Source organism: Carcharodon carcharias (genome assembly GCF_017639515.1).
Source record: "Carcharodon carcharias isolate sCarCar2 chromosome 35 unlocalized genomic scaffold, sCarCar2.pri SUPER_35_unloc_5, whole genome shotgun sequence".
NCBI lineage: Eukaryota > Metazoa > Chordata > Chondrichthyes > Lamniformes > Lamnidae > Carcharodon > Carcharodon carcharias.
Genome location: NW_024470721.1, coordinates 334888 through 356923, shown reverse-complemented (window position 1 = coordinate 356923; position 22036 = coordinate 334888).

Sequence of the window (22036 nt, the reverse complement as noted above, 5' to 3'; positions counted from 1 at the left end):
AGAGAGACCGGGATAGAGAGAGAGAGAGAGAGACCGGTATAGAGAGAGAGAGAGAGACCGGGATAGAGAGAGAGAGAGAGACCGGGATAGAGAGAGAGAGAGAGACCGGGATAGAGAGAGAGAGAGACCGGGATAGAGAGAGAGAGAGAGAGAGACCGGGATAGAGAGAGAGAGAGAGAGACCGGGATAGAGAGAGAGAGAGAGAGACCGGGAGAGAGAGAGAGAGACCGGGAGAGAGAGAGAGAGAGAGAGACCGGGATAGAGAGAGAGAGAGAGAGAGACCGGGATAGAGAGAGAGAGAGACCGGGATAGAGAGAGAGAGAGAGAGAGACCGGGATAGAGAGAGAGAGAGACCGGGATAGAGAGAGAGAGAGACCGGATAGAGAGAGAGAGAGAGAGACCGGGATAGAGAGAGAGAGAGAGAGACCGGGATAGAGAGAGAGAGAGAGAGACCGGGATAGAGAGAGAGAGAGAGAGACCGGGATAGAGAGAGAGAGAGAGAGACCGGGATAGAGAGAGAGAGAGAGAGACCGGGATAGAGAGAGAGAGAGAGAGACCGGGATAGAGAGAGAGAGAGAGAGCGGGATAGAGAGAGAGAGAGAGAGCGGGATAGAGAGAGAGAGATAGAAAGCGGGATAGAGAGAGAGAGAGAGACCGGGATAGAGAGAGAGAGAGAGACCGGGATAGAGAGAGAGAGAGAGAGACCGGGATAGAGAGAGAGAGAGAGACCGGGATAGAGAGAGAGAGAGAGAGATAGACCGGGATAGAGAGAGAGAGACCGGGATAGAGAGAGAGAGAGAGAGACCGGGATAGAGAGAGAGAGAGAGAGCGGGATAGAGAGAGAGAGAGAGAGCGGGATAGAGAGAGAGAGATAGAAAGCGGGATAGAGAGAGAGAGAGAGACCGGGATAGAGAGAGAGAGAGAGAGACCGGGATAGAGAGAGAGAGAGAGAGACCGGGATAGAGAGAGAGAGAGAGACCGGGATAGAGAGAGAGAGAGAGACCGGGATAGAGAGAGAGAGAGAGACCGGGATAGAGAGAGAGAGAGAGACCGGGATAGAGAGAGAGAGAGAGACCGGGATAGAGAGAGAGAGAGAGAGATAGACCGGGATAGAGAGAGAGAGACCGGGATAGAGAGAGAGAGAGAGAGACCGGGATAGAGAGAGAGAGAGAGAGACCGGGATAGAGAGAGAGAGAGAGACCGGGATAGAGAGAGAGAGAGAGACCGGGATAGAGAGAGAGAGAGAGACCGGGATAGAGAGAGAGAGAGAGACCGGGATAGAGAGAGAGAGAGAGACCGGGATAGAGAGAGAGAGAGAGACCGGGATAGAGAGAGAGAGAGAGACCGGGATAGAGAGAGAGAGAGAGACCGGGATAGAGAGAGAGAGAGAGACCGGGATAGAGAGAGAGAGAGAGACCGGGATAGAGAGAGAGAGAGAGACCGGGATAGAGAGAGAGAGAGAGACCGGGATAGAGAGAGAGAGAGAGACCGGGATAGAGAGAGAGAGAGAGACCGGGATAGAGAGAGAGAGAGAGACCGGGATAGAGAGAGAGAGAGAGACCGGGATAGAGAGAGAGAGAGAGACCGGGATAGAGAGAGAGAGAGAGACCGGGATAGAGAGAGAGAGAGAGACCGGGATAGAGAGAGAGAGAGAGACCGGGATAGAGAGAGAGAGAGAGAGACCGGGATAGAGAGAGAGAGAGAGACCGGGATAGAGAGAGAGAGAGAGGACCGGGATAGAGAGAGAGAGAGAGACCGGGATAGAGAGAGAGAGAGAGACCGGGATAGAGAGAGAGAGAGAGAGAGACCGGGATAGAGAGAGAGAGAGAGAGACCGGGATAGAGAGAGAGAGAGAGAGACCGGGAGAGAGAGAGAGAGACCGGGAGAGAGAGAGAGAGAGAGAGAGACCGGGATAGAGAGAGAGAGACCGGGATAGAGAGAGAGAGAGAGAGACCGGGAGAGAGAGAGAGACCGGGATTGAGAGAGAGAGAGAGACCGGGATAGAGAGAGAGAGAGAGAGACCGGGATAGAGAGAGAGAGAGAGAGACCGGGATAGAGAGAGAGAGAGAGAGACCGGGATAGAGAGAGAGAGAGAGAGACCGGGAGAGAGAGAGAGAGACCGGGAGAGAGAGAGAGAGAGAGAGAGACCGGGATAGAGACCGGGATGGAGAGAGAGAGAGAGAGAGAGACCGGGATAGAGAGAGAGAGAGAGACCGGGATAGAGAGAGAGAGAGAGAGACCGGGATAGAGAGAGAGAGAGAGACCGGGATAGAGAGAGAGAGAGAGACCGGGATAGAGAAAGAGAGAGAGAGACCGGGATAGAGAGAGAGAGAGAGAGCGGGATAGAGAGAGAGAGAGAGAGAGCGGGATAGAGAGAGAGAGAGAGAGCGGGATAGAGAGAGAGAGAGAGAGCGGGATAGAGAGAGAGAGAGAGAGCGGGATAGAGAGAGAGAGAGAGACCGGGATAGAGAGAGAGAGAGAGAGACCGGGATAGAGAGAGAGAGAGTCCGGGATAGAGAGAGAGAGAGTCCGGGATAGAGAGAGAGAGGGACCGGGATAGAGAGAGAGAGACCGGGATAGAGAGAGAGAGACCGGGATAGAGAGAGAGAGACCGGGATAGAGAGAGAGAGACCGGGATAGAGAGAGAGAGACCGGGATAGAGAGAGAGAGACCGGGATAGAGAGAGAGAGACCGGGATAGAGAGAGAGAGACCGGGAGACCGGGATAGAGAGAGAGAGAGAGAGAGACCGGGATAGAGAGAGAGAGAGACCGGGATAGAGAGAGAGAGACCGGGATAGAGAGAGAGAGACCAGGATAGCGAGAGAGAGAGAGAGAGCGGGATAGAGAGAGAGAGATAGAAAGCGGGATAGAGAGAGAGAGAGAGAGAGAGACCGGGATAGAGAGAGAGAGAGAGACCGGGATAGAGAGAGAGAGAGAGACCGGGATAGAGAGAGAGAGAGAGACCGGGATAGAGGGAGAGAGAGAGAGAGAGACCGGGATAGAGAGAGAGAGACCGGGATAGAGAGAGAGAGACCGGGATAGAGAGAGAGAGACCGGGATAGAGAGAGAGAGAGAGAGAGACCAGGATAGAGAGAGAGAGAGAGACCGGGATAGAGAGAGAGATAGAGACCGGGATAGAGAGAGAGAGAGAGAGAGACCGGGATAGAGAGAGAGAGAGAGAGACCGGGATAGAGAGTGAGAGAGAGAGAGACCGGGATAGGGAGAAAGAGAGAGAGAGACCGGGATAGAGAGAGAGAGAGAGATAGACCGGGATAGAGAGAGAGAGAGAGAGACCGGGATAGAGAGAGAGAGAGACCGGGATAGAGAGAGAGAGAGAGAGACCGGGATAGAGAGAGAGAGAGAGAGACCGGGATAGAGAGAGAGAGAGAGAGACCGGGATAGAGAGAGAGAGAGACCGGGATAGAGAGAGAGAGAGACCGGGATAGAGAGAGAGAGACCGGGATAGAGAGAGAGAGAGAGACCGGGATAGAGAGCGAGATAGAGACCGGGATAGAGAGCGAGATAGAGACCGGGATAGAGAGAGAGAGAGAGAGACCGGGATAGAGAGAGAGAGAGAGAGACCGGGATAGAGAGAGAGAGAGAGAGACCGGGATAGAGAGAGAGAGAGAGACCGGGATAGAGAGAGAGAGAGAGAGAGACCGGGATAGAGAGAGAGAGAGAGAGAGACCGGGATAGAGAGAGAGAGAGAGAGACCGGGATAGAGAGAGAGAGAGAGAGACCGGGATAGAGAGAGAGAGAGAGAGAGACCGGGATAGAGAGAGAGAGAGAGAGAGAGAGACCGGGATAGAGAGAGAGAGAGAGAGAGACCGGGATAGAGAGAGAGAGAGAGAGAGACCGGGATAGAGAGAGAGAGAGAGAGCGACCGGGATAGAGAGAGAGAGAGAGCGACCGGGATAGAGAGAGAGAGTGAGAGACCGGGATAGAGAGAGAGAGACCGGGATAGAGAGAGAGAGACCGGGATAGAGAGAGATAGACCGGGATAGAGAGAGAGAGACCGGGATAGAGAGAGAGAGAGAGAGAAACCGGGATAGAGAGAGAGAGAGAGAGACCGGGATAGAGAGAGAGAGAGAGAGAGAGACCGGGATAGAGAGAGAGATAGAGAGACCGGGATAGAGAGAGAGAGAGACAGACCGGGATAGAGAGAGAGAGAGAGAGACCGGGATAGAGAGAGAGAGAGAGAGAGAGACCGGGATAGAGAGAGAGAGAGAGAGAGACCGGGATAGAGAGAGAGAGTGAGAGACCGGGATAGAGAGAAAGAGAGAGACCGGGACAGAGAGATAGAGAGAGAGAGACCGGAATAGAGAGAGAGAGAGAGAGACCGGAATAGAGAGAGAGAGAGAGACCGGAATAGAGAGAGAGACAGAGACCGGGATAGAGAGAGAGAGAGAGACCGGGATAGAGAGAGAGAGAGAGAGAGACCGGGATAGAGAGAGAGAGAGAGACCGGCATAGAGAGAGAGAGAGAGAGACCGGGATAGAGAGAGAGAGAGAGACCGGGATAGAGAGAGAGAGAGAGACCGGGATAGAGAGAGAGAGAGACAGACCGGGATAGAGAGAGAGAGAGAGAGACCGGGATAGAGAGAGAGAGAGAGAGAGAGAGACCGGGATAGAGAGAGAGAGAGACAGACCGGGATAGAGAGAGAGAGAGAGAGACCGGGATAGAGAGAGAGAGAGCGAGAGAGAGACCGGGATAGAGAGCGAGAGAGAGACCGGGATAGAGAGCGAGAGAGAGACCGGGATAGAGAGCGAGAGAGAGACCGGGATAGAGAGCGAGAGAGAGACCGGGATAGAGAGCGAGAGAGAGACCGGGATAGAGAGCGAGAGAGAGACCGGGATAGAGAGAGAGAGAGACCGGGATAGAGAGAGAGAGAGACCGGGATAGAGAGAGAGAGACCGGGATAGAGAGAGAGAGACCGGGATAGAGAGAGAGAGACCGGGATAGAGAGAGAGAGAGAGACCGGGATAGAGAGCGAGATAGAGACCGGGATAGAGAGCGAGATAGAGACCGGGATAGAGAGAGAGAGAGAGAGACCGGGATAGAGAGAGAGAGAGAGAGACCGGGATAGAGAGAGAGAGAGAGAGACCGGGATAGAGAGAGAGAGAGAGACCGGGATAGAGAGAGAGAGAGAGAGAGCCCGGGATAGAGAGAGAGAGAGAGAGAGACCGGGATAGAGAGAGAGAGAGAGAGACCGGGATAGAGAGAGAGAGAGAGAGACCGGGATAGAGAGAGAGAGAGAGAGAGACCGGGATAGAGAGAGAGAGAGAGAGAGACCGGGATAGAGAGAGAGAGAGAGAGAGAGACCGGGATAGAGAGAGAGAGAGAGAGAGACCGGGATAGAGAGAGAGAGAGAGAGACCGGGATAGAGAGAGAGAGAGAGAGAGACCGGGATAGAGAGAGAGAGAGAGAGCGACCGGGATAGAGAGAGAGAGAGAGAGACCGGGATAGAGAGAGAGAGACCGGGATAGAGAGAGATAGACCGGGATAGAGAGAGAGAGACCGGGATAGAGAGAGAGAGAGAGAGAAACCGGGATAGAGAGAGAGAGAGAGAGACCGGGATAGAGAGAGAGAGAGAGAGAGAGACCGGGATAGAGAGAGAGATAGAGAGACCGGGATAGAGAGAGAGAGAGAGACCGGGATAGAGAGAGAGAGAGAGACCGGGATAGAGAGAGAGAGAGAGAGACCGGGATAGAGAGAGAGAGAGAGAGACCGGGATAGAGAGAGAGAGAGAGAGACCGGGATAGAGAGAGAGAGAGAGAGACCGGGATAGAGAGAGAGAGAGAGACCGGGATAGAGAGAGAGAGAGAGAGAGACCGGGATAGAGAGAGAGAGAGAGAGAGACCGGGATAGAGAGAGAGAGAGAGAGACCGGGATAGAGAGAGAGAGAGTGAGACCGGGATAGAGAGAGAGAGAGAGAGACCGGGATAGAGAGAGAGAGAGAGAGACCGGGATAGAGAGAGAGAGAGAGAGAGAGAGAGGCCGGGATAGAGAGAGAGAGAGAGAGGCCGGGATAGAGAGAGAGAGAGAGAGACCGGGATAGAGAGAGAGAGAGAGACCGGGATAGAGAGAGAGAGAGTGAGACCGGGATAGAGAGAGAGAGAGAGACCGGGATAGAGAGAGAGAGAGAGAGAGACCGGGATAGAGAGAGAGAGAGAGAGAGACCGGGATAGAGAGAGAGAGAGAGAGAGACCGGGATAGAGAGAGAGAGAGAGAGACCGGGATAGAGAGAGAGAGAGAGAGACCGGGATAGAGAGAGAGAGAGAGAGACCGGGATAGAGAGAGAGAGAGAGAGAGTCGGGATAGAGAGAGAGAGAGAGAGAGACCGGGATAGAGAGAGAGAGAGAGAGACCGGGATAGAGAGAGAGAGAGAGAGACCGGGATAGAGAGAGAGAGAGAGAGACCGGGATAGAGAGAGAGAGAGACAGACCGGGATAGAGAGAGAGAGAGAGAGACCGGGATAGAGAGAGAGAGAGAGAGAGAGACCGGGATAGAGAGAGAGAGAGAGAGAGACCGGGATAGAGAGAGAGAGTGAGAGACCGGGATAGAGAGAAAGAGAGAGACCGGGATAGAGAGAGAGAGAGAGACCGGGACAGAGAGAGAGAGAGAGACCGGGATAGAGAGAGAGAGAGAGACCGGGATAGAGAGAGAGAGAGAGACCGGGATAGAGAGAGAGAGAGAGACCGGGATAGAGAGAGAGAGAGAGACCGGGATAGAGAGAGAGAGAGAGACCGGGATAGAGAGAGAGAGAGAGACCGGGATAGAGAGAGAGAGAGAGACCGGGATAGAGAGAGAGAGAGAGACCGGGATAGAGAGAGAGAGAGAGACCGGGATAGAGAGAGAGAGAGAGACCGGGATAGAGAGAGAGAGAGAGACCGGGATAGAGAGAGAGAGAGAGACCGAGAGAGAGCGAGAGACCGAGAGAGAGAGAGAGAGAGAGAGAGAGACCGGGATAGAGAGAGAGAGAGAGAGACCGGGATGGGGAGAGAGAGAGAGAGACCGGGATAGGGAGAGAGAGAGAGACCGGGATAGGGAGAGAGAGAGAGAGACCGGGATAGGGAGAGAGAGAGAGACCGGGACAGAGAGAGAGAGAGAGACCGGGACAGAGAGATAGAGAGAGAGAGACCGGAATAGAGAGAGAGAGAGAGAGACCGGAATAGAGAGAGAGAGAGAGACCGGAATAGAGAGAGAGACAGAGACCGGGATAGAGAGAGAGACAGAGACCGGGATAGAGAGAGAGAGAGAGAGAGACCGGGATAGAGAGAGAGAGAGAGACCGGCATAGAGAGAGAGAGAGAGACCGGGATAGAGAGAGAGAGAGAGACCGGGATAGAGAGAGAGAGAGAGACCGGGATAGAGAGAGAGAGAGAGACCGGGATAGAGAGAGAGAGAGACAGACCGGGATAGAGAGAGAGAGAGACAGACCGGGATAGAGAGAGAGAGAGAGAGACCGGGATAGAGAGAGAGAGAGAGAGAGAGAGAGACCGGGATAGAGAGAGAGAGAGACAGACCGGGATAGAGAGAGAGAGAGACAGACCGGGATAGAGAGAGAGAGAGAGAGACCGGGATAGAGAGAGAGAGAGCGAGAGAGAGACCGGGATAGAGAGCGAGAGAGAGACCGGGATAGAGAGCGAGAGAGAGACTGGGATAGAGAGCGAGAGAGAGACCGGGATAGAGAGCGAGAGAGAGACCGGGATAGAGAGCGAGAGAGAGACCGGGATAGAGAGCGAGAGAGAGACCGGTATAGAGAGAGAGAGAGAGACCGGGATAGAGAGAGAAAACCCCCTGCTCCGACTCTTTCTCACCCTGACCCCTCTGCTCTGACTCTCCCTCGCACTGAACCTGCTGTTCTGATTCTCTCTCACCCTGAACCCCCTGCTCCGACTCTCTCAAACTGAACCCCTGCTCCGACTCTCTCACCCTGACCCCCTCCTCCGACTCTTTCAACCTGAACCCCCTGCTCCGACACTCTCTCACCCTGAACCCCCTGCTCCGACTCTCTCACCCTGAACCCCCTGCTCCGACTCTCTCTCACCCTGAACCCCCTGCTCCGACTCTCTCTCACCCTGAACCCCCTGCTCCGACTCTCTCTCACCCTGAACCCCCTGCTCCGACTCTCTCTCACCCTGAACCCCTGCTCCGACTGTCTCACCTTGAACCCCCTGCTCCGACTCTCCCTGAACCCCCTGCTCCGACTCTCTCTCACCCTGAACCCCCTGCTCCGACACTCTCTCACCCTGAACCCCCTGCTGCGACTCTCTCTCACCCTGAACCCTCTGCTCCGACTCTCTCTCACCCTGAACCCCCTGCTCCGACTCTCTCACCCTGAACCCCCTGCTCCGACTCTCTCACCCTGAACCCCCTGCTCCGACTCTCTCTCACCCTGAACCCCCTGCTCCGACTGTCTCACCCTGAACCCCCTGCTCCGACTCTCTCACCCTGAACCCCCTGCTCCGACTCTCTCTCACCCTGAACCCCCTGCTCCGACTCTCTCACCCTGAACCCCCTGCTCCGACTCTCTCTCACCCTGAACCCCCTGCTCCGACTCTCTCTCACCCTGAACCCCCTGCTCCGACTCTCTCTCACCCTGAACCCCCTGCTCCGACTGTCTCACCCTGAACCCCCTGCTCCGACTCTCTCTCACCCTGAACCCCCTGCTCCGACTCTCTCTCACCCTGAACCCCCTGCTCCGACTGTCTCACCCTGAACCCCCTGCTCCGACACTCTCTCACCCTGAACCCCCCTGCTCCGACTCTCCCTGAACCCCCTGCTCCGACTCTCTCTCACCCTGAACCCCCTGCTCCGACTCTCCCTGAACCCCCTGCTCCGACTCTCTCTCACCCTGAACCCCCTGCTCCGACTCTCCCTGAACCCCCTGCTCCGACTCTCTCTCACCCTGAACCCCCTGCTCCGACTCTCTCTCACCCTGAACCCCCTGCTCCGACTCTCTCTCACCCTGAACCCCCTGCTCCGACTCTCTCTCACCTTGAACCCCCTGCTCCGACTCTCTCTCACCCTGAACCCCTGCTCCGACTCTCTCTCACCCTGAACCCTCTGCTCCGACTCTTCCTCACCCTGAACCCCCTGCTCCGACTCTCCCTCACCCTGAACCCCCTGCTCCGACTCTCTCTCACCCTGAACCCCCTGCTCCGACTCTCTCTCACCCTGAACCCTCTGCTCCGACTCTCTCTCACCCTGAACCCCCTGCTCCGACTCTCTCTCACCCTGAACCCCTGCTCCGACTCTCTCTCACCCTGAACCCCCTGCTCCGACTCTCTCTCACCCTGAACCCCCTGCTCCGACTCTCTCTCACCCTGAACCCCCTGCTCCGACTCTCTCTCACCCTGAACCCCCTGCTCCGACTCTCTCACCCTGAACCCCTCTGCTCCGACTCTCTCTCACCCTGAACCCCCTGCTCCGACTCTCTCTCCCTGAACCCCCTGCTCCGACTCTCTCCCACCCTGAACCCCCTGCTCCGACTGTCTCACCCTGAACCCCCTGCTCCGACTCTCTCTCACCCTGAGCCCCTGCTCCGACTCTCTCACCCTGAACCCCCTGCTCCGACTCTCCCTGAACCCCCTGCTCCGAATCTCTCTCACCCTGAACCCCTGCTCCGACTGTCTCACCCTGAACCCCCTGCTCCGACTCTCTCTCACCCTGAACCCCTGCTCCGACTCTCTCACCCTGAACCCCCTGCTCCGACTCTCTCACCCTGAACCCTCTGCTCCGACTCTCTCTCACCCTGAACCCTCTGCTCCGACTCTCTCTCACTCTGAACCCCCTGCTCCGACACTCTCTCACCCTGAACCCCCTGCTCCGACTCTCTCTCACCCTGAACCCCCTGCTCCGACTCTCTCTCACCCTGAACCCCCTGCTCCGACTCTCCCTGAACCCCCTGCTCCGACTCTCTCTCACCCTGAACCCCCTGCTCCGACTCTCCCTGAACCCCCTGCTCCGACTCTCTCTCACCCTGAACCCCCTGCTCCGACTCTCTCTCACCCTGAACCCCCCTGCTCCGATCTCTCCCTGAACCCCCTGCTCCGACTATCTCACCCTGAACCCCCTGCTCCGACACTCTCTCACCCTGAACCCCCTGCTCCGACTCTCTCTCACCCTGAACCCCCTGCTCCGACTCTCCCTGAACCCCCTGCTCCGACTCTCTCTCACCCTGAACCCTCTGCTCCGACTCTCTCTCACTCTGAACCCCCTGCTCCGACACTCTCTCACCCTGAACCCCTGCTCCGACTGTCTCACCCTGAACCCCCTGCTCCGACACTCTCTCACCATGAACCCCCTGCTCCGACTCTCTCTCACCCTGAACCCCCTGCTCCGACTCTCTCACCCTGAACCCCCTGCTCCGACTCTCTCTCACCCTGAACCCTCTGCTCCGACTCTCTCTCACCCTGAACCCTCTGCTCCGACTCTCTCTCACCCTGAACCCCCTGCTCCGACTGTCTCACCCTGAACCCCTGCTCCGACTCTCTCTCTCCCTGAACCCCTGCTCCGACTCTCTCTCACCCTGAACCCCCTGCTCCGACTCTCTCTCACCCTGAACCCCCTGCTCCGACTCTCCCTCACCCTGAACCCCCTGCTCCGACTCTCTCTCACCCTGAACCCCTGCTCCGACTCTCTCTCACCCTGAACCCCCTGCTCCGACTCTCCCTGAACCCCCTGCTCCGACTCTCTCTCACCCTGAACCCTCTGCTCCGACTCTCTCACCCTGAACCCCCTGCTCCGACTCTCTCTCACCCTGAACCCCCTGCTCCGACTCTCTCTCACCCTGAACCCCCTGCTCCGACTCTCTCTCACCCTGAACCCCCTGCTCCGACTCTCTCTCACCCTGAACCCTCTGCTCCGACTCTCTCTCACCCTGAACTCCCTGCTCCGACTCTCTCTCACCCTGAACCCCCTGCTCCGACTCTCTCTCACCCTGAACCCCTGCTCCGACTCTCTCTCACCCTGAACCCCTGCTCCGACTCTCCCTCACCCTGAACCCTGCTCCGACTGTCTCACCCTGAGCCCCCTGCTCCGACTCTCTCTCACCCTGAACCCCCTGCTCCGACTCTCTCTCACCCTGAACCCCTGCTCCGACTCTCTCTCACCCTGAACCCCCTGCTCCGACTCTCCCTCACCCTGAACCCCCTGCTCCGACTGTCTCACCCTGAACCCCCTGCTCCGACTCTCTCTCACCCTGAACCCCCTGCTCCGACTCTCTCTCACCCTGAACCCCCTGCTGCGACTCTCTCTCACCCTGAACCCCCTGCTCCGACACTCTCTCACCCTGAACCCCCTGCTCCGACTCTCTCTCACCCTGAACCCCCTGCTCCGACTCTCTCTCACCCACTGAACCCCTGCTCCGACTCTCACCCTGAACCCCCTGCTCCGACTCTCCTCTCCCTGAACCCCCCTGCTCCGACTCTCTCTCACCCTGAACCCCCTGCTCCGACTCTCCCTCACCCTGAACCCCTGCTCCGACTCTCTCACCCTGAACCCCCTGCTCCGACTCTCTCTCACCCTGAACCCCCTGCTCCGACTCTCTCTCACTCTGAACCCCCTGCTCCGACTCTCCCTGAACCCCCTGCTCCGACTCTCTCTCACCCTGAACCCCTGCTCCGACTGTCTCACCCTGAACCCCCTGCTCCGACTCTCTCTCACCCTGAATCCCCTGCTCCGACTCTCCCTGAACCCCCTGCTCCGACTCTCTCACCCTGAATCCCCTGCTCCGACTCTCTCTCACTCTGAACCCCCTGCTCCGACTCTCTCTCACCCTGAACCCCCTGCTCCGACTCTCTCTCACCCTGAACCCCCTGCTCCGACTCTCTCTCACCCTGAACCCCTTGCTCCGACTCTCTCTCACCCTGAACCCCCTGCTCCGACTCTCTCTCACCCTGAACCCCCTGCTCCGACTCTCTCTCTCCCTGAACCCCCTGCTCCGACTCTCTCTCACCCTGAACCCCCTGCTCCGACTCTCCCTCACCCTGAACCCCCTGCTCCGACACTCTCTCACCCTGAACCCCCTGCTCCGACTCTCTCTCACCCTGAACCCCCTGCTCCGACTGTCTCACCCTGAACCCCTGCTCCGACTCTCTCACCCTGAACCCCCTGCTCCGACTCTCTCTCACCCTGAACCCCCTGCTCCGACTCTCCCTGAACCCCCTGCTCCGACTCTCCCTGAACCCCCTGCTCCGACTCTCTCTCACTCTGAACCCCCTGCTCCGACTCTCTCACCCTGAACCCCCTGCTCCGACTCTCTCTCACCCTGAACCCCCTGCTCCGACTCTCTCTCACCCTGAACCCCTTGCTCCGACTCTCTCACCCTGAACCCCCTGCTCCGACTCTCCCTGAACCCCTGCTCCGACTCTCCCTGAACCCCCTGCTCCGACTCTCTCTCACCCTGAACCCCCTGCTCCGACTCTCTCTCACCCTGAACCCTCTGCTCCGACTCTCTCTCACCCTGAACCCCTGCTCCGACTCTCTCTCACCCTGAATCCCCTGCTCCGACTCTCTCACCCTGAACCCCCTGCTCCGACTCTCTCACCCTGAACCCCCTGCTCCGACTCTCTCTCACCCTGAACCCCCTGCTCCGACTCTCTCTCACTCTGAACCCCCTGCTCCGACTCTCTCTCACCCTGAACCCCCTGCTCCGACTCTCTCTCCCTGAACCCCTGCTCCGACTCTCTCTCACCCTGAACCCCCTGCTCCGACTCTCTCTCACCCTGAACCCCCTGCTCCGACTCTCTCTCACCCTGAACCCCCTGCTCCGACTCTCTCTCACCCTGAACCCCTGCTCCGACTGTCTCACCCTGAACCCCCTGCTCCGACTCTCTCTCACCCTGAACCCCTGCTCCGACTCTCTCTCACCCTGAACCCCCTGCTCCGACTCTCACTCACCCTGAAACCCCCTGCTTCCGACTCGCTCTTCACCCTGAACCCCTGCTCCGACTCTCTCTCACCCTGAAACCCCTGCTCCGACTCTCACCCTGAACCCCCTGCTCCGACTCTCCCTCACCCTGAACCCCCTGCTCCGACTGTCTCACCCTGAATCCCTGCTCCGACTCTCCCTCACCCTGAACCCTCTGCTCCGACTCTCTCTCACCCTGAACCCCTGCTCCGACTCTCCCTGAACCCCCTGCTCCGACTCTCTCTCACCCTGAACCCCCTGCTCCGACTCTCTCTCACCCTGAACCCCCTGCTCCGACTCTCTCTCACCCTGAACCCCCTGCTCCGACTCTCCCTGAACCCGCCTGCTCCGACTCTCTCTCACCCTGAACCCTCTGCTCCGACTCTCTCACCCTGAACCCCCTGCTCCGACTCTCTCTCACCCTGAACCCCCTGCTCCGACTCTCTCTCCCTGAACCCCTGCTCCGACTCTCTCACCCTGAACCCCCTGCTCCGACTCTCTCTCACCCTGAACCCCCTGCTCCGACTCTCTCTCACCCTGAACCCCCTGCTCCGACTCTCTCTCACCCTGAACCCCCTGCTCCGACTCTCTCTCACCCTGAACCCCTGCTCCGACTCTCTCTCACCTGAACCCCCTGCTCCGACTCTCCTCACCCTGAACCCCCTGCTCCGACTCTCTCTCACCTGAACCCCTGCTCCCGACTCTCTCACCCTGAACCCCCTGCTCCGACTCTCTCTCACCCTGAACCCCCTGCTCCGACTCTCACCCTGAACCCCCTGCTCCGACTCTCTCTCACCCTGAACCCCCCTGCTCCGACTCTCTCTCACCCTGAACCCCCTGCTCCGACTCTCTCTCACCCTGAACCCCCTGCTCCGACTCTCTCTCACGCTGAACCCCTGCTCCGACTCTCTCTCACCCTGAACCCCCTGCTCCGACTCTCTCACCCTGAACCCCCTGCTCCGACTCTCTCTCACCCTGAACCCCCTGCTCCGACTCTCTCTCACGCTGAACCCCTGCTCCGACTCTCCCTCACCCTGAACCCCCTGCTCCGACTCTCTCACCCTGAACCCCCTGCTCCGACTCTCTCTCACGCTGAACCCCTGCTCCGACTCTCCCTCACCCTGAACCCCCTGCTCCGACTCTCTCTCACCCTGAACCCCCTGCTCCGACTGTCTCACCCTGAACCCCCTGCTCCGACTCTCTCACCCTGAACCCCTGCTCCGACTGTCTCACCCTGAACCCCTGCTCCGACTGTCTCACCCTGAACCCCTGCTCCGACTCTCTCTCACCCTGAACCCCCTGCTCCGACTCTCCCTCACCCTGAACCCCTGCTCCGACTGTCTCACCCTGAGCCCCCTGCTCCGACTCTCTCTCACCCTGAACCCCCTGCTCCGACTGTCTCACCCTGAACCCCCTGCTCCGACTCTCTCTCACCCTGAACCCCCTGCTCCGACTCTCTCTCACCCTGAACCCCCTGCTGCGACTCTCTCTCACCCTGAACCCCCTGCTCCGACACTCTCTCACCCTGAACCCCCTGCTCCGACTCTCTCTCACCCTGAACCCCCTGCTCCGACTCTCTCTCCCTGAACCCCCTGCTCCGACTCTCTCTCACCCTGAACCCCCTGCTCCGACTCTCCCTCACCCTGAACCCCCTGCTCCGACTCTCTCTCACCCTGAACCCCCTGCTCCGACTCTCTCTCACCCTGAACCCCCTGCTCCGACTGTCTCACCCTGAACCCCTGCTCCGACTCTCTCACCCTGAACCCCCTGCTCCGACTCTCTCTCACCCTGAACCCCTGCTCCGACACTCTCTCACCCTGAACCCCCTGCTCCGACTCTCTCACCCTGAACCCCCTGCTCCGACACTCTCTCACCCTGAACCCCCTGCTCCGACTCTCTCTCACCCTGAACCCCCTGCTCCGACTCTCACCCTGAACCCCCTGCTCCGACTCTCTCTCACCCTGAACCCCCTGCTCCGACTCTCTCTCACCCTGAACCCCCTGCTCCGACTCTCTCTCACTCTGAACCCCCTGCTCCGACTCTCTCACCCTGAACCCCCTGCTCCGACTCTCTCTCACCCTGAACCCCCTGCTCCGACTCTCTCTCACCCTGAACCCCCTGCTCCGACTCTCTCTCACCCTGAACCCCCTGCTCCGACTCTCTCTCACCCTGAACCCCTGCTCCGACTCTCTCTCACCCTGAACCCCTGCTCCGACTCTCTCACCCTGAACCCCCTGCTCCGACTCTCTCTCACCCTGAACCCCCTGCTCCGACTCTCTCACCCTGAACCCCCTGCTCCGACTCTCTCACCCTGAACCCCCTGCTCCGACTCTCTCTCACCCTGAACCCCCTGCTCCGACTCTCTCTCACCTGAACCCCCTGCTCCGACTCTCTCTCACCCTGAACCCCTCTGCTCCGACTCTCTCACCCTGAACCCCCTGCTCCGACTCTCTCTCACCCTGAACCCCCTGCTCCGACTCTCTCTCCCTGAACCCCTGCTCCGACTCTCTCACCCTGAACCCCCTGCTCCGACTGTCTCACCCTGAACCCCCTGCTCCGACTCTCTCACCCTGAACCCCCTGCTCCGACTGTCTCACCCTGAACCCCCTGCTCCGACTCTCTCTCACCCTGAACCCCCTGCTCCGACTCTCTCTCACCCTGAACCCCTGCTCCGACTCTCTCTCCCTGAACCCCCTGCTCCGACTCTCTCTCACCCTGAACCCCTGCTCCGACACTCTCTCACCCTGAACCCCCTGCTCCGACCTCTCTCACCCTGAACCCCCTGCTCCGACTCTCTCTCACCCTGAACCCCTGCTCCGACTCTCTCTCACCCTGAACCCCCTGCTCCGACTCTCTCTCACCCTGAACCCCCTGCTCCGACTCTCTCTCACCCTGAACCCCCTGCTCCGACTCTCTCTCACCCTGAACCCCCTGCTCCGACTCTCTCTCACCCTGAACCCCCTGCTCCGACTCTCTCACCCTGAACCCCCAGTCTGCTCCGACCCCTCTCACCCTGAACCCCCTGCTCCGACTCTCTCTCACCCTGAACCCCTGCTCCGACTCTCTCCCCTGAACCCCTGCTCCGACTCTCTCTCACCCTGAACCCCTGCTCCGACTCTCTCTCACCCTGAACACCCTGCTCCGACTCTCTCACCCTGAACCCCCTGCTCCGACTCTCTCTCACCCTGAACCCCCTGCTCCGACTCTCTCTCACCCTGAACCCCCTGCTCCGACTCTCTCTCACCCTGAACCCTCTGCTCCGACTCTCTCTCACCCTGAACCCCTGCTCCGACTCTCTCTCACCCTGAACCCCCTGCTCCGACTCTCTCTCACCCTGAACCCTCTGCTCCGACTCTCTCTCACCCTGAACCCCCTGCTCCGACTCTCTCTCACCCTGAACCCCCTGCTCCGACTCTCTCTCACCCTGAACCCCCTGCTCCGACTCTCTCTCACCCTGAACCCCCTGCTCCGACTGTCTCACCCTGAACCCCCTGCTCCGACTCTCACCCTGAACCCCCTGCTCCGACTCTCTCTCACCCTGAACCCCCTGCTCCGACTCTCTCTCACCCTGAACCCCCTGCTCCGACTCTCTCACCCTGAACCCCTGCTCCGACTCTCTCTCACCCTGAACCCCTGCTCCGACTCTCTCTCACCCTGAACCCCCTGCTCCGACTCTCTCACCCTGAACCCCCTGCTCCGACTCTCTCTCACCCTGAACCCCTGCTCCGACTCTCTCACCCTGAACCCCCTGCTCCGACTCTCTCTCACCCTGAACCCCCTGCTCCGACTCTCTCACCCTGAACCCCCTGCTCCGACTCTCTCTCACCCTGAACCCCCTGCTCCGACTCTCTCACCCTGAACCCCCTGCTCCGACTCTCTCTCACCCTGAACCCCTGCTCCGACTGTCTCTCACCCTGAACCCCCTGCTCGACTCTCTCTCACCCTGAACCCCCTGCTCCGACTCTCTCACCCTGAACCCCCTGCTCCGACTCTCTCTCACCCTGACCCCCTGCTCCGACTCTCTCACCCTGAACCCCCTGCTCCGACTCTCTCTCACCTGAACCCCCTGCTCCGACTCTCTCTCACCCTGAACCCCCTGCTCCGACTCTCTCTCACCCTGAACCCCCTGCTCCGACTCTCTCTCACCCTGAACCCCCTGCTCCGACTCTCCTCACCCTGAACCCCTGCTCCGACTCTCTCTCACCCTGAACCCCTGCGCCGACTCTCTCTCCCTGAACCCCCTGCTCCGACTCTCTCTCACCTGAACCCCCAGCTCCGACTCTCCTCACCCTGAACCCCCTGCTCCGACTCTCTCTCACCCTGAACCCCTGCCTCCGACTCTCTCTCACCCTGAACCCCCTGCTCCGACTCTCTCACCCTGAACCCCCTGCTCCGACACTCTCACCCTGAACCCCTGCTCCGACTCTCTCTCACCCTGAACCCCCTGCTCCGACTCTCTCACCCTGAACCCCTGCCTCCGACTCTCTCTCACCCTGAACCCCTGCTCCGACTCTCTCACCCTGAACCCCCTGCTCCGACTCTCTCTCACCCTGAACCCCTGCTCCGACTCTCTCTCACCCTGAACCCCCTGCTCCGACTCTCTCTCACCCTGAACCCCCTGCTCCGACTCTCTCTCACCCTGAACCCCCTGCTCCGACTCTCTCACCCTGAACCCCTGCTCCGACTCTCTCTCACCCTGAACCCCCTGCTCCGACTCTCTCTCCCTGAACCCCTGCTCCGACTCTCTCTCACCCTGAACCCCCTGCTCCGACTCTCTCTCACCCTGAACCCCCTGCTCCGACTCTCTCTCACCCTGAACCCCCTGCTCCGACTCTCTCTCACCCTGAACCCCCTGCTCCGACTCTCTCTCACCCTGAACCCCTGCTCCGACTCTCTCTCACCCTGAACCCCCTGCTCCGACTCTCTCTCACCCTGAACCCCCTGCTCCGACTCTCTCTCACCCTGAACCCCTGCTCCGACTCTCTCTCACCCTGAACCCCCTGCTCCGACTCTCTCTCACCCTGAACCCCCTGCTCCGACTCTCTCACCCTGAACCCCCTGCTCCGACTCTCTCTCACCCTGAACCCCCTGCTCCGACTCTCTCTCCCTGAACCCCCTGCTTCCGACTCTCTCTCACCCTGAACCCCCTGCTCCGACTCCTCTCTCACTCCTGAACCCCCTGCTCCGACCTCTCTCACCCTGAACCCCCCTGCTCCGACTCTCTCCCTGAACCCCCCTGCTCCGACTCTCTCATCACCTGAACCCCCTGCTCCGACTCTCTCTCACCCTGAACCCCCTGCTCCGACTCTCTCTCACCCTGAACCCCCTGCTCCGACTCTCTCTCACCCTGAACCCCCTGCTCCGACTCTCTCACCCTGAACCCCCTGCTCCGACTCTCTCTCACCCTGAACCCCCTGCTCCGACTCTCTCTCACCCTGAACCCCCTGCTCCGACTCTCTCTCACCCTGAACCCCCTGCTCCGACTCTCTCTCACCCTGAACCCCCTGCTCCGACTCTCTCTCTCCCTGAACCCCTGCTCCGACTCTCACCCTGAACACCCTGCTCCGACTCTCTCACCCTGAACCCCCTGCTCCGACTCTCTCACCCTGAACCCCCTGCTCCGACTCTCTCACCCTGAACCCCCTGCTCCGACACTCTCTCACCCTGAACCCCTGCTCCGACTCTCTCTCACCCTGAACCCCCTGCTCCGACTCTCTCTCACCCTGAACCCCCTGCTCCGACTCTCTCTCACCCTGAACCCCCTGCTCCGACTCTCTCACCCTGAACCCCCTGCTCCGACTCTCTCTCACCCTGAACCCCCTGCTCCGACTCTCTCTCACCCTGAACCCTCCTGCTCCGACTCTCTCTCCCTGAACCCCCTGCTCCGACTCTCTCTCACCCTGAACCCCTGCTCCGACTCTCTCTCACCCTGAACCCCCTGCTCCGACTCTCTCTCACCCTGAACCCCCTGCTCCGACTTCTCTCACCCTGAACCCCCTGCTCCGACTCTCTCTCCACCCTGAACCCCCTGCTCCGACTCTCTCTCACCCTGAACCCCTGCTCCGACCTCTCTCACCCTGAACCCCCTGCTCCGACTCCTCTCACCCTGAACCCCCTGCTCCGACTCTCTCTCACCCTGAACCCCCTGCTCCGACTCTCTCTCACCCTGAACCCCCTGCTCCGACTCTCTCACCCTGACCCCCCTGCTCCGACTTCTCACCTGAACCCCCTGCTCCGACTCTCTCTCACCCTGAACCCCCTGCTCCGACTCTCTCACCTGAACCCCCTGCTCCGACTCTCTCCCCTGAACCCCCTGCTCCGACTCTCTCTCACCCTGAACCCCTGCTCCGACTCTCCTCTCCCTGAACCCCCTGCTCCGACACTCCCTTAACCCCCTGCTCCGACCTCTCTCACTCTGAACCCCCCTGCTCCGACTCTCTCTCACCCTGAACCCCCTGCTCCGACTCTCTCCACCCTGAACCCCTGCTCCGACTCCTCACCCTGAACCCCCTGCTCCGACTCTCTCACCCTGAACCCCTGCTCCGACTCTCTCTCACCCTAACCCCTGCTCCGACTCTCTCTCACCCTGAAACCCCCTGCTCCGACTCTCTTCTCACCCTGAACCCCTGCTCCGACTCTCTCTCACCCTGAACCCCCTGCTCCGACTCTCTCTCACCCTGAACCCCCTGCTCCGACTCTCTCTCACCCTGAACCCCCCTGACTCTCTCTCACCCTCTCTGCTCCGACTCTCCCTGAACCCCCTGCTCCGACTCTCTCTCACCCTGAACCCCCTGCTCCGACTCTCTCTCACCCTGAACCCCCTGCTCCGACTCTCTCTCACCCTGAACCCCCTGCTCCGACTCTCTCTCACCCTGAACCCCCTGCTCCGACTCTCTCTCACCCTGAACCCCTGCTCCGACTCTCTCTCACCCTGAACCCCCTGCCCGACTCTCTCACCCTGAACCCCCTGCTCCGACTCTCTCTCACCCTGAACCCCCTGCTCCGACTCTCTCTCACCCTGAACCCCCTGCTCCGACTCTCTCTCACCCTGAACCCCCTGCTCCCGACTCTCTCTCACCCTGAACCCCCTGCTCCGACTCTCTCTCACCCTGAACCCCCTGCTCGACTCTCTCCCTGAACCCCCTGCTTCCGACTGTCTCTCTCACCCTGAACCCCCTGCTCCGACTCATCTCACCCTGAACCCCCTGCTCCGACTCTCTCTCACCCTGAACCCCCTGCTCCGACTCTCTCTCACCCTGAACCCCTGCTCCGACTCTCTCTCACTCCTGAACCCCCGGCGCCGACTCTCATCTCACCTGAACCCCCCTGCTCCGACTCTTCTCACACTGAACCCCCTGCTCCGACTCTCTTCACTCCTGAACCCCCTGCTCCGACGCTCTCTCTCCTGAACCCCTGCTTCGGACTCCTCACTCACCCTGAACCCCCTCTTCCGACTCTCTCACCCTGAACACCCCTGCTCCGACTCTCCCTGACCCCCGGCTTCCGACTCTCTTCAACCTGACTCCCCTGCTACCGACCTCTCTCTCGACCTGAACCTCTGCTCCGACTGACTCTCACCCCTGAACCCCCTGCCCGACTCTCTCTCACCCGAACCCCCTGCTCCGACTCTCTCTCACTCTGAACCCCCTGCTCCGACTCTCTCACCCTGAACCCCCTGCTCCGACTGTCTCACCCTGAACCCCCTGCTCCGACTGTCTCTCACCCTGAACCCCCTGCTCCGACTCTCTCTCACCCTGAACCCCCTGCTCCGACTCTCTCTCACCCTGAAACCCCTGCTCCGACTCTCTCTCACCCTGAACCCCCTGCTCCGACTCTCCCTGAACCCCCTGCTCCGACTCTCTCTCACCCTGAACCCCCTGCTCCGACTCTCTCACCCTGAACCCCCTGCTCCGACTCTCTCTCACCCTGAACCCCCTGCTCCGACTCTCTCTCACCCTGAACCCCCTGCTCCGACTCTCTCTCACCCTGAACCCCCTGCTCCGACTCTCTCTCGCCCTGAACCCCCTGCTCCGACTCTCTCTCACCCTGAACCCCCTGCTCCGACTCTCTCACCCTGAACCCCCTGCTCCGACTCTCTCTCACCCTGAACCCCCTGCTCCGACTCTCTCTCACCCTGAACCCCCTGCTCCGACTCTCCCTCACCCTGAACCCCCTGCTCCGACTCTCTCTCGCCCTGAACCCCCTGCTCCGACTCTCTCTCACCCTGAACCCCCTGCTCCGACTCTCTCTCACCCTGAACCCCCTGCTCCGACTCTCTCTCACGCTGAACCCCTGCTCCGACTCCCTCTCACCCTGAACCCCCTGCTCTGACTCTCTCTCACCCTGAAACCCCTGCTCCGACTCTCTCTCACCCTGAACCCCCTGCTCCGACACTCTCTCACCCTGAACCCCCTGCTCCGACTCTCTCACCCTGAACCCCCTGCTCCGACACTCTCTCACCCTGAACCCCCTGCTCCGACTCTCTCACCCTGAACCCCTGCTCCGACTCTCTCACCCTGAACCCCTGCTCCGACTCTCTCACCCTGAACCCCTGCTCCGACTCTCTCACCCTGAACCCCTGCTCCGACTCTCTCTCACCCTGAACCCCCTGCTCCGACTCTCTCACCCTGAACCCCTTGCTCCGACTCTCTCTCACCCTGAGCCCCCTGCTCCGACTCTCTCTCACCCTGAACCCCCTGCTCCGACTCTCTCTCACCCTGAACCCCCTGCTCCGACTCTCTCTCACCCTGAACCCCTGCTCCGACACTCTCACCCTGAACCCCCTGCTCCGACTCTCTCTCACCCTGAACCCCCTGCTCCGACTCTCTCTCACCCTGAACCCCCTGCTCCGACTCTCCCTCACCCTGAACCCCCTGCTCCGACTCTCTCTCACCCTGAACCCCCTGCTCCGACTCTCTCTCACCCTGAACCCTCTGCTCCGACTCTCTCTCACCCTGAACCCCTGCTCTGACTCTCTCTCACCCTGAACCCCCTGCTCCGACTCTCTCTCACCCTGAACCCCCTGCTCCGACTCTCACCCTGAACCCCCTGCTCCGACTCTCTCTCACCCTGAACCCCTGCTCTGACTCTCTCTCACCCTGAACACCCTGCTCCGACTCTC